Source organism: Delphinus delphis, chromosome 4 (genome assembly GCF_949987515.2).
Source record: "Delphinus delphis chromosome 4, mDelDel1.2, whole genome shotgun sequence".
NCBI lineage: Eukaryota > Metazoa > Chordata > Mammalia > Artiodactyla > Delphinidae > Delphinus > Delphinus delphis.
In genome coordinates this window covers 114,194,837-114,206,507 of record NC_082686.1, presented here as the reverse complement: position 1 = coordinate 114,206,507, position 11,671 = coordinate 114,194,837, and the positions used below count along the sequence as shown (strand labels likewise).

At 47.6% G+C, this 11,671-nt stretch overlaps 1 non-coding gene across 1 annotated transcript; it reads left to right on the top strand.

Moving 5' to 3' along the window:
* The first annotated feature begins 1,464 nt into the window (after positions 1 to 1,464).
* Positions 1,465 to 1,571, top strand: LOC132425198 (U6 spliceosomal RNA). The gene has a single exon (XR_009519390.1). It is a non-coding gene; the product is annotated as a U6 spliceosomal RNA (small nuclear RNA).
* Positions 1,572 to 11,671: the final 10,100 nt, after the last annotated feature.

Here is an 11,671-nt window from a genome sequence, read left to right as displayed (position 1 = left end):
TTCAGCACAACTCAGAGTCTCCAGCTGAGGTTGGATGTGGACTCCACCTCCGTGACTTTCCCGAGCAGCCCCAGGGCCTGGATAAAGAACAAAAGACAAACAGAGGAGACAGTTGGATGGGATGGTTTCATGGAGGCTCTGAGAAGTGAGCGATGCTGTGCTGCTGGAGAGAGAGCAACGGTAGAACAGCTGAGAAGGCAGAGAAGCCAGGGAAGGCTGGGGAGTGGAGAACTGAAATGGGAGGGAGAGTCAGACAGCAGCCTAGGGAAGGGCTCTCACTACCTGCGGAGTGACAGCACACACGGAAGAATAAACAGCCAATCCCTAGCCACGGTGCTGCTGGTCAGGGGGTGTGATGTAGGATCTGGGGCCGCAGAGGAGGGGCTGCGATTGGATGGGGGGCGGGGCTGCAGATGAAGAGCATCACATCCCTAACCAGGCCACACCCAAGGCTAACAGAGCTACACAGATGAGGGTGCCCGGCTTTCTTCCAGTATCCATTTGGTCACCACAGTCGAAGGAGCCCCTGGCCACCCAGAAGGAAGGAATCAAGGTTACCTCACCAGCTTCCACCAAGTGGTCTATCATTATTTAGCCCTATATCTTTTTTGCTGGGGTCGGGCTGGGGGGACAGTTTTATACACTCTCTCCACCTGCCATGAAAATGTTTATCCAGGTTTGTCAGATGGACACTGGCAGAAAGCACATTTCTCCTCCCTGGGAAAAGAAAGATGTCACTGAAATTATCTTGGGTTCCATAGGTGACATTAGTACAGCCAGACTGCAAAACATCAAGTGACAATTTTCATGTTAGTTTCTGTTGCGCTAAATGGAAATCCTACCCTTGTGTCGATTATATTGGTGAGAAAATTCCCCCAGCCGCTGGCCCGGCGCGGGGCTGCACCTGGGCCCAGGGGCCACTTATCTGCCGTGCAGGTGAATTCTGCGCAGCTTGGCTCTAGAGGAAAATGCATCTTACATAATGTTCTGCTCCACAGATAAGTCTGTTGTTAATATGCCTCAGACTGCCTTGGCTTCGGCTATTATCACAGATACATGCAACGTACATCGTTTTTATCAGTGTGCATTGTACTTGGGGTTGACTAAAAATAAAAAAGGAAGAGAGACCACAGGATGTCATTTGTTATTTTTTTTTTTTTTTTTTTTTTTTTTTTTTTTTTGCAGTACGCGGGCCTCTCACTGCTGTGGCCTCTCCCGTTGCGAAGCACAGGCTCCGGACGCGCAGGCTCAGCGGCCATGGCTCACGGGCCCAGCCGCTCCGCGGCATGTGGGATCTTCCCGGACCGGAGCACGAACCCGTGTCCCCTGCATCGGCAGGCGGACTCTCAACCGCTGCGCCACCAGGGAAGCCCCATTTGTTATTTTTTAAAAAAGAAAAAAAAAATGTTTGCTACAGATTCCACTCATACCACATATTATTCCCAATGAATAAATTGGAACATCGTGCTCGCTTTGGCAGCACATATACCAAAACTGGAGCGACACAGAGAAGATTAGCATGGCCCCTGTGCAAGAATGACATGCAAATTCATGAAGCATTCCATATCTTTTAAAAAAAAAAAACTGGAGCATCAAACACGCATTAGTCAAATGTGTGGGTTTTTCAGAATGGACTTTTCCATAGTTCCGTGTGATTGAGTAGTACGTGTAGGGCATCATGCTTGAGCAACATGCTGCCTGCCACGACTCTGCCCCATCTTTTAAATGTATGGGGTATTTTTTCCCAAAAATGAAAGAAGAGGATTTGGTAATGAATTCTTTTAGCTGAGGGAATGGAGGAAAAGTGGGAGCCTAGTGTGAATCTGGGCCATTTCTGCTTTCATATCCAGGAATTGATCAATCTGGGGAAACTGAGGTAGCTGAATCAGATGTTTGTTCCAACAGAAGCCAGCTTTGCTGCACAGTGAGTCCCAGCTGCACTGTTGGCAGAACTCCTGTCCCTCCTTGGAAGACCCTCCCCTGCGTGGGGCATTCAAACAGTGTGATGCTGTTTGGGGGGGTTTGGGTAGTGATCGGACAGTAATATATTTCCTCGTTTTCTGGACCCAGGAAGGCAGAAACTTGAATGATGACCAGTGATGAAACCACCAGCACAGCCAGGCCAGGCCCAGGAGCCCATAGGCTGAAGAAGCCCCAGTGAGTTGATTGCATCCATGTCTCTAGGTCTCGTGTTCCCATGTGTGAGACGCCCCGGGGGGACTAAATGACCAATGACGTCCTCCGCATCAACCATGTGCACAATGCCTAATGGACAGATTTCACCCTCACTCTAGTCTGGCCTCTCCACATGTTTCTGGGCTTCCTGCTCGTCAGGGGGCAGCTGAGGTGCTGGCTGAGGATCCCACCCGAGCTCTGGCTGAACCCCATCCCCAAGAAAAGCCCAGATCCCAGACTAGAGTTGGTACTGAGAGGAAGGGATCCCAAAAATGTGGATCTGAGCACATGGATGGAGACTGGAGAGTCCAGCTCCCACAAGGAACGAGAATCTTCTGACAAGGCTGACCAAGAGCTTCGCGCATCACCTGCCCCAAGAGGGCACGCTGACAGCTCCAATCAAAAACAAGGTGCACAAGGGCTGATGGGGGACGTGTGGAAGGGACCCTCTCAATGCTCCATCCAGATCCTCTTGGGTCCCTTCCACCATTTCTGTGCATCTCCCTCCTGGCTTCACTATGCTTTTCCCTAATGGCCACCATTCCACTTCTGGGATTCAGACCCTTCAAACAGAGATCAGTTTATGAGTCCTGGACAGGACTGAATGCTAGGCCAGAGTCTTAGATGTTTTCCAGAGTTGATCCAGACCACCAGAATTCTCTCCAGCCCGTAACTCATGTATTCCCAGCATGCTCTAATCCCCCTCACCTCTTCGCTCATCCCATGTCCCAACTGCCTGCCTGCCAACCACTGGACCATATTTACGGTTGTCTTCTACGTGACTCGGAGCATAACATGGTTAAATCAGGAACCCCAGTACTCCTCTGTCTTACCCTCAGCTGCAGGAGCCTGGAGGCATGTTTAACAGTCACACAGAAAGTGCCACGGTGCCTGTGCTTTGTCCCAAATCCAAGAGGAAGGCTCTTCTGTCCAATGTGGTTTAAAACGCCCCTCCCACTGTAGATCGTAGCAGCGAAGAATGCTGAGCAGGGCAGAAAACACAACATCCAGGCCCCAGAAACAGGCTGAATGCCCAGGTTTAGGGAGGAGAGAGCAAGAGAGTGTGAGAGCCGCCCAGCACTCACAGCGCCCCCATATCCCCATCCTGGCAGTCTGGCAACCAGTCACTCCTCACAGGCCTGAAGCCAGAGCCCAGAGCTTACTCATTCAATAATAGACAGTAATTGCATATGTGCCTGTCCATAGAAATCAGCGAATAAAGAGTCAGTATTTACTGATTTACTTTTCACATCTGTTGGTACAAAGATGAAGAGCTTTCTGTCAACAGTAAAAGTAACTCAGTCCAAAGTGAGTCCAGAACTTAACAAATTACACCCTCTGCCTCTTAGTCCATTGGGTAAGGATAGCAAGTCACCGTGGGGCCATTGGGGGTGCCTTCTTAGTTATGCACATTAAGGCCTTACCTGTATTTGGGGAGAGGATGCTAAGGCCCCATGGGGATGTAGGTATATAACTCCCTATTGCTGATGCCCTGGAGGAGTGTAACAGGATTATATGGTGCTGTGAAGCCACGCCCCTGCCTGACATCCCACGATCTGCAGGGCTCAGGAGAAAGGTGGACAGTCTGTAGTAGGATCTGGAATCTTCTGGGAATAAAGCGTCTAAGATCCAGACTTGCGGCTAAGAAAGCTGTCGGGGTGGACAGGTCTATGGGAAATCTGGAATGGGGACCCAGGCCCTAACCAGAGGCCTGAGGCCTGGGGTCAGGGCTTGTGAGGCAAAACTAGAGCTGGCAAGGCACCTGGCTGGGGCCTGTGCTGGGCCCTGGGGGTAACAGCCGAGCAGGTGAGCAAAACCTGAGTAAGTAACTTGGAGGCCAAGGTGAGAGTTCACTCTGCAGAAGACAAACATCCATCCATCTAGGACCAGACTTTGGCAGGGATGCCCTGTGGCAGTGACCACAGTTCGGATCCAGGGGTTAAACCATCTGGAGTTCTGGAACAGCATGGAGGTGAGATATGGAGGCCTTGAGAGGTGGTTCTCATCACCCCTAGTTAGAGTCTGTGGGGACTCCCCAGGGTAGGTAGAAACAGTAAAGCAAGAGGATAGAATTTTTGTTTCGAGCTGGTGATGTGGCTCAAACATAAAAATCTTAAAACAGAACAAAACACACACAACACTCCAGTTAAACAGGTGGGCCGTGGAAGAGGCTTGCACAAGCTGGAGGAAGAGAATAGAGACTCTTTTACTGGCAACCCTGTCTAGGGGTCTACCAGCCCTGCTGCCATTCTCACTGGAGGTCAGCTGGGGAAGGACCTCTACTGAGACCTCATTCCAGAGTGCCAGCTCACTCCTCCCTTTACTCCTGTCACCTTCATAAAGGCCTGGATTGAAGAGCTCCCCTGCATAAATTTAATATTGATTGGGTCGACATTCTAGAGTCCAGAGTAGCAACCACTTGGTAGCCTCTCTGGCCATCTCCCCAAGGCAATGCTCTCTGCCTTCCACCACTGGCCCGGGGAGAGATGCTCACCACATCTGGCCTCCCTCGCACCCCAGGGAAGAGGCCCAGTCTGTTGCAGCTGAGAACAAACTGAGAGAGTAGTGCCTGGCCCTCCACGGCAGTCCCCATTGCACCCCTCTCCCCCCACCCTGTGAAGCGACCATCTCGGCTGCGCCAGGCCTCACAATTCACAAAGGGGTCCACATGCACAGCCCACCGAACAGCATCACTTGGCCTGCATTACCTCTCCATAATAATCTCATACATCAAAGCGGGGAGAGACCTGGCTCTGCCTGTAAGCGACTCCGTCAGACATTGAATATCATTATCAGAAGCCCCTCGCTCCCTCGGCTTCGTATGCAAACTCCTGAGCTCCCTGGAGTCCTTCCTGAAGAAAGTGCCCTGCACGACGGACATTTGTTATTTTGCAGGAGAGGACGCTGAGGCTCCACGGGGACCGAACCAAATTAACTGCAGCCAAGAATTGGTGCCAATCAAGACCTACATTGACACCTAGTGGCATCTCTCGGAACTGCAGCTGGCTCCGGCAGCTTCCTCTGGAAGCCACTCTCAGAAAAGCAAGAAACAAAGCCACTGATCCAAATATTTACAAATATGCGAGAGGAAGACAGAGTGGGAAACAAATTCACTTTTCAGCACCTCTTTGGTGATAGACAAACCCACACTTCATGTTTAAATATCTTAACTTGGCATGAGAGGGAGAAATTGAAACCATTACTCTTTCATCTCATCTCGGGATAAAATTCATTGAGAAAGAGAAAGGGAGGAATAGAGTCAAAAGCCTAAGTGGAATCCAACTTTACATTGCACATCCCTCTGATCTACGAATCCGACCTACATACAGTCACACAAGTGTGCAAAGATAGTCATTGCAGCAGTGTTGGGAATTTTTTTTAAGTGGACATAACCTTAAAAAAGCCAACTATTATATATAATATTATACATTATTGTATATATTATATATAAATATGTTATATTTATATATTATATATATAAATATAGATATCTAATAAAAGTCATATATGGTGATATATAGATAGATCACCTGGTGTATGTGTCATGACTTTTGTTATTGTTACATAATGCGATTTTACCTTTATTTGGAGTCTCCATTCTTCCTGATGCAGAAAGTAGCCATGGTCAATCCTGGCTAAAGTCAGGCATTTTATTTTATTTTTTTTAACATCTTTATTGGAGTAGAATTGCTTTACAATGGTGTATTAGTTTCTGCTTTATAACAAAGTGAATCAGTTGTACATACACATATGTTCCCATATCTCCTCCCTCTTGCGTCTCCCTCCCACCCTCCCTATCCCACCCCCTAGGTGGTCACAAAGCACCGAGCTGACCTCCCTGTGCTATGCGGCTGCTTCCCACTAGCTATCTATTTTACGTTTGGTAGTGTATATATGTCCATGCCACTCTCTCACTTTGTCACAGCTTACCCTTCCCCCTTCCCATATCCTCAAGTCCATGCTCTAGTAGGTCTGTGTCTTTATTCCCGTCTTACCCCTAGGTTCTTCATGATGAAGGCATTTGATATTTAAACTTAGTCAATGCAGAAGTTTTCTTTCCTTACCTTGGCCTATAGATTTAGGGGCTTACTTCATATCACATCTTCAGAGGGGGGGTGTCTGCTCCCCAAAGCTCCAAATGGAGGTTTATCACTGACCCCTCAGCTCCTGAGTCCCCAAACTCTATCCTGAGCGTTCTATAACACCCTCATATGTTATGTCTAACCCCCAGGGCAGGGCACAGGAGACGCCCTTTTGACATCCTGACTGTTTTTTCTTACTTCCTCATCGTCCCTCTCCCTCAGCCACAGCTTGATCTAGCCTGAGTTTGGGAAGAGGGGGAAAAACTGCCAAAACATAACCTTTTCTGCTCAACCTTTTCTACTTCATAGTTGGGTTGAACATTTTAGCCTAAAATCCAAGAACTGGCATATTTCATCTCTGATTCCACTGTGACAGCTTCCTTGAAGAGATGAGTATCTCCCACTACCTTCCCAAATCGGGAGTGGAGGAGGGCTCCAGAGAAGAGGGAGTGTGGGATGGGAGAACCAGATCTGCTGACACTTCACATATTATCCCATCTCTGAGAAAGAAGGATCTGGAAGGAGGCACAGCAAACAGTCACAGAGCTCACACCTAGGATGAAGGAGAAAGGAAGGAAAGGAGGGGCTTTTTGATTTACGTCCTTCTATGTTGCTCGAACTTTTTACAGTAAGCAGGTATTCCTTTTGGAGATAAATTTAGTTGGCCTAAAGATTAAAAATCAAGAGGCTAGCCAGATCTTAAGTTTGTTCCTTCCTCTTCTTTCCATCCGTTGAAAGCAGCGCCTGTGACAGCTCTACAATAGGACAGCAATTAGAATATGTCACAGGAGACAGGCGTTGCTGTTTCCTCGCTTGCCTGTCCTGTCCCCATCACTGAACCAGCCAGGCCCCAATCACAGAGCCGAGTGTCAACACTGAGGAAAACCCCTGGAATAAGCTCCTACTGTGTGTGTGGTACTCTGTGTCTGAGCCCTAAACGACGAGTGCCTTGAGCTCCTCATAAACTACATGTGGACCAGAAGTAACAGAAAAGTCTTTTTTTTTTTTTTAATGGAAAAAAAGCCTGTTAGTCTATGGAGAGAGAAGGGAGTAGTAGAAAGTTGTGGAGACGACAGTCGCACGCCCCCTGTTCTCCCTCCCTGGGCAAAAGAAGGCAGGACACACTTTTGACCCAGATGTTTCCTGTGATGGAAATGTGATCGCACTGATGCCGGCTCTCCTTGCTCTGTTCCCAGTGAGGCATGCCGGTGGTGGTGCTCGGGAGGGATTGTTTGGGTTTTTTAATTACTTTGCCCTCACAATAATCAGTGCACTATTCTGAACTGGAATTTTTTTCAATTACAGAAATTTTTCAGCCATTCCCTCTCCTGTGATCTCACCAGTTTTCTCACTCAGAACGCCTCTTGGATTAGAATTTCTCAGTCTATCTTCCATGACTCTCAACTTCATAGTTTTCATTTCTCCATCTTTTGGTTCTGTATTATATGTAATTTCTTTCTCTCCTTTGATTGACTCGTCTCTCATCAGTTATTCTAGCCTCTTATTTATCCTACTTGTTGGAGTCTTTTTATTTCCAAGAGCAATATTTTTCATAACTGCCTGTTCACATTTAATCATCTCCTGGTCTCCTTGCAAGGATGCTATTCCCTCCTTACCTCTTCAATATGTAACATGATATTAAACTTTAAGGGAATATCCAAATATTGTACCTAACACCCATAGAGAGGACATAAAAAGGATTGAGTTTTTGGACATTTCAAAGGATTTGTGAAGAGGATGTCTTTGGAGAGAGTGTTGGAGTGCTCTGAGTTTCACTGACCCCAGGCTAAGGATGGAATGAGGGGCAGTTTATCTCTTAACCTCAACCTTAGGGTTCCATGCAGAGCCTGATGTGTGTTCCCTGCTGTTAGGGAAAAAGGAGCCTGGGTGCCTGGCTCAGTTGGAGGAGGCCAAAAGGCCTATGAATACAGAGCAGGTGGTAGTGTCTGAGGAAACCAGAGGAAAGCTGCAGCTGTGGACTAGTCTGTGTTCTCCAGGGAAACCCTAAAGGCCTGACTTGTGATCCACTGACAAGGGCCACCGAAGGCTGCAAGCAACATCCCTACCTGCCATGACAGTCTAAGCCCCATCGGATCTGCTGGATCCTGTGGCCCGAATGGCAGAGCAGCTTGCACCGCAGCCTGGACCGATGCAGAGCCTTCTCTTGTTCTGGGCCCCACTCAAAACTAGCGTCTTGGGCTTCCCTGGTGGCGCAGTGGTTGAGAGTCCGCCTGCCGTTGCAGGGGACACGGGTTCGTGCCCCGGTCTGGGAGGATCCCACATGCCGTGGAGCGGCTGGGCCCGTGAGCCATGGCCGCTGAGCCTGCGCATCCGGAGCCGGTGCTCTGCAACAGGATAAGCCACAACAGTGAGAGGCCCGCGTACTGAAAAAAAAAAAAAAAGCTAGCGTCTTTTGGGACTTCCCTGGTGGTCCAGTGGTTAAGACTCCGAGCTCCCAACGCAGGAGACCCAGGTTCGATCCCTGGTCAGGGAACTAGATCTCACATGCCACAACTAAGAGCCCACAAGCCCCAACTAAAGATCCCGCACGAGGCAACAAAGATCCTGCATGCCGCAACTAAGACCTGGCGCAGCCAAATAAATAAATATTTAAAAAAAAAAAAATCTAGTGTCCTTTCAGATCACTCAGTAAATGGGCTGGAGGAACACATCACATGAGGAGTTTGTTGTATCCAAAGTCCAAAGAGGTACAGTGGGTGCTGTGCCACATTTTGGCTGTAGGAGGGTCCAAGCAACAACTTATCCTTTACCTTAGAAGGGCTATCTAAACAGAAGTAAAGGGCTGAGTAAGAAAGAATTCTCTCTCCTTCCCTCTCTCTCTGCCTGTCTTCAAGCTGGGACATCAGTCTTCTCCCCCCTTGAGACTGGGACTCAGACTAGAACTTACACCATTGTCTTTCCTGGGTCTCAAGTTTGCCAACTGCAGATCTTGCGACTTCTTAGTCTCTATAGCCATGTAAACCATAAAGCTTAGAAGGGAGATCTTGACATGCCCCACACCACGGTGCCCCTAGAAGTTTCACTGAGGTAGAAGGCCCCTGAATTTTAGTCAGGTTTACTTCCCATCCTCTAACATGAAAGTGTCTTACCGACAAGTCTAGAGTAGTTGCTACTTCTTGCTCAGTAGATCCAATCAGCATAATGTCATTAATGTAATGGACCAGTGTGGTATCTTGTAGGAGAGAAAGGTGATCAAGATACCTGTGAACTAAATGATGACATAGAGCTACACAGCTGATATACCCCTGAGGTAGAGCAGGGGTCGTGTATTGCTGGCCTTGCCAACGAAAAGAAAACTGTTTCTGGTGGCCTTTACTAACAGGTAATGAGAAAAAAAGCAATAGCTAGGTCAATAGGTACATACCAGGTACCAGGGGATGTGTTGATTTGCTCAAGCAATGAAACCATATCTGCTGCAGCAGCTGCAATTAAAAACACCACCTGGGGCTTCCCTGGTGGCGAAGTGGTTGAGAGTCCGCCTGCCGATGCAGGGGACACAGGTTCGTGCCCCGGTCTGGGAAGATCCCACATGCCGCAGAGCGGCTGGGTCCGTGAGCCACGGCCGCTGAGCCTGCGCGTCCGGAGCCTGTGCTCCGCGACGGGAGAGGCCACAACAGTGAGAGGCCCGCGTACCGCAAAATAAATAAATAAATAATAAATTAATTTTAAAAAACCCACCACCTGGTTAAGCTTATAATATTCCATGATGCACTGTCATTCTCCAGGATCCATCCTTCTCCTGCAGAGGTCAAATAGGTGAGGTGAATGGGGGTGGGGTGGGAGTCACCACCCCTGCATCTTTCAAGTCCTTGATGGTGGCACTAATCTCTGCAATCCCCCCAGGAATGTAGTATTGCCTTTGAGTTACTAGTTTCCTAGGTAGAGGCAACTTTAGCGGCTTCCACCTGGCCTTTCCCACCTCACTCCACAGGTCAGAGAAGCAGTGTAGGAATTCTGCCACCTAATGAGTATATCTATTCCAATATGCATTCCAGAACCAGGGAAATAGCCACAGAGTGTGTTCAGGGACCCACTGGGCCCACTCTGACAGGACCTGAATTAAACCCCGTTGATCACCTGACTTCTGTAAGTCACTGCTCTGACTGGTGGACCACAGTGACATGTTGGGTCTCCCAAAATCACTGTCAGTTCAGAATCAGTGTCCAGTAGTCCCCAAAAGGCCTGATTATTTCCTTTTCCCCAATGCAGTTACCCTGATAAAAGGCTATAAGTCCCTTTGGGGAAACCTGGGAGGAAGGATAAATGTTTGGCAATGTTCCAGTGTCCTTTCTAAAGGGCATTAGCACCCCCTTCATTCAAGGGCCTCTGGGTCTATAAACTGGCTCAGGTCTGGGAATTGATTGTGAGGCCACAGTTCTCTGTTTTTTTAAAAAATTTTATTGGCGTATAGCTGATTTACAATGTTGTGTTAGTTTCAGGTGTATAGCATAGTGATTCAGTTATACATATACATATATTCTTTCTTTTTCAGATTATTTTCCCATATAGGTTACTACAGAATATTGAGTAGAGTTTCCTGTGCTACACAGTAGGTCCTTGTTTGTTATCTATTTTATATGATTCAGGTTAGACTTTTGCTCCCTTGACCTAGAACTTTTCTGTTCCTACAGATCAAGTAGGAATGTAGTAGGCTTCCCATCAATTTCACTTCTAGGAACACCATGATGAAGTAGCCAATGCCCTAAGCCTGTATGAGTCACACTTTCCCAATGGCTGCCTTGACTTTGCTGTCTATTACACTAACCGTGTCCACCTTGCCTTTGGCGGTTGATTGCCACCACTTGGCTCCTGCCACCCCGGATCTAATTACTCCCATTGCATTTAGGCCTTGATGACTGCAGCTGCCACTGTGAGACCTGACCTGCAGAGAAAGGTGATCAGAGCTCTCCAAGGATGTCAGGGCTCCCCTCACAAACTTATTTCTCACAGTGATGGTGAAAGGTCTTCTGCAGAGAAAGACAAATACTGCATGTTTTCACTTGTATGTGAAATCTAAAAACTAAAACAAACAAATGAATATAACAAAACAGAAGCAGACTCACAGATACAGAGAACAAACTAGTGGTTCCCAGTGGGGAGAGGGGTGGGAGGAGGGGCAAGACAGGACAGGGGAAGGAGGTTAAGAGGCACAAACTAGTAGGTATAAAATAAATAACATACAAGGATGCAATGTGCAGCACAGGGAATATAGCTAATATTTTATAACAACTTTAAATGGAGTATAACCTATAAAAAATATTGAATTACCATGTTGTACACCTAAAACTAATATATTATAAATCAACTATAATTCAATTTTTAGAATAAAATAAGATAAAAGAAAGGTATGTCTTCTGGACCCTCCCAGTGGGGGAGAGAGAAAGAGAGAGATT